Source organism: Acyrthosiphon pisum, chromosome X (assembly GCF_005508785.2).
Source record: "Acyrthosiphon pisum isolate AL4f chromosome X, pea_aphid_22Mar2018_4r6ur, whole genome shotgun sequence".
NCBI lineage: Eukaryota > Metazoa > Arthropoda > Insecta > Hemiptera > Aphididae > Acyrthosiphon > Acyrthosiphon pisum.
In genome coordinates, this window is record NC_042493.1 from 70,138,408 (window position 1) to 70,139,592 (window position 1,185).

Sequence of the window (1,185 nt, forward strand, 5' to 3'; positions counted from 1 at the left end):
ATACATTTTTCATTGATTGTTTTGATTATATTTACACAATTAATGTACAATAATTGTTTAATTTAAAATCGATGGACAAAATTACCTTTTGAATTAAATCTATAGTTAATTTAGAATGGGAATTTAATGTATAAGATAGGAATGAGGGACCTACATTTTTTACTTACCCCGGGCCCCACAAAACCTTGCGCCAGCACTGCATAGTTACATTAATACAAGTTAATCAAAGTACTGATTACGATGTGTAAATAAATAATATTTTAATTAATTAAAAAAATCAAAATTTGTTATAGGCGCTGCGCGCAGTGGTAAAATACAGTGTTGTGCGAATGCATACATAGGTACGTAAAATCGCAAACTTTGGAACTTCCAAAATAATCATATAAGTAAATTTGTTTTACACAATCGTTCTTTACTCGTAAAGATACGTCCGTTTCAAAAAAAAAAAAACATTTTTTTTTAAAGCTGGGCAGTTATAGTGAAAATTGTCCTAAAAAAATTTTCGATTTCCACCGTGGATCTCAAGATCCTTGTTTGACCATCTCTTTAAAATGTGAATATCGGAAAATCCTTCTTCTTGCATATCTATATTATTAGAGGAACCCCTATTCCAAATTTCAAGTTCGTTTTGTCTTTTAGATTCTGAGTGGAACGATGAATGTATTGATTTTACAATGATGTGTGTTTTTTATTTTTTTTATTTTTTTTTTTATTTTTGTGTCTGTCATCACGTTTTAGGACAGTAAAAGTGCTTGGATTTTCTTCAACAGTACCTTTTCTGATAGGAAAGTGAATCTAGTTGGTACTTTGGGGGGTCAAAAGTAAAATTTTTCCAATAGTTTTCAAAAGCGCCGTGAAAAACAAAAGAAAAATTAAGAAAAAACGGGAATTTTTACGCAAAATCTGTTTTCGAGAAAATCGATTTTGGTTTTTAGTGTAACATTAAAAAAAATGACCGTAGATATATGAAATTTTGACTGAATGTTTATCTTAGCATTTTCTATACACCATAACATTTTCAAAATATTTTGATTTATTTTGAGCTCTTTATGGACATTTTCATTTTCCATTTTTTTTTAGTTTTTTTTCTAAAAATATCAATAAAATTTTATTTGTTGGATAAAAAAGCTTGAAAATTTAATAGAAGGCTCCTAGTATATTGTTTCAAAGGCAAATGAAAAATAT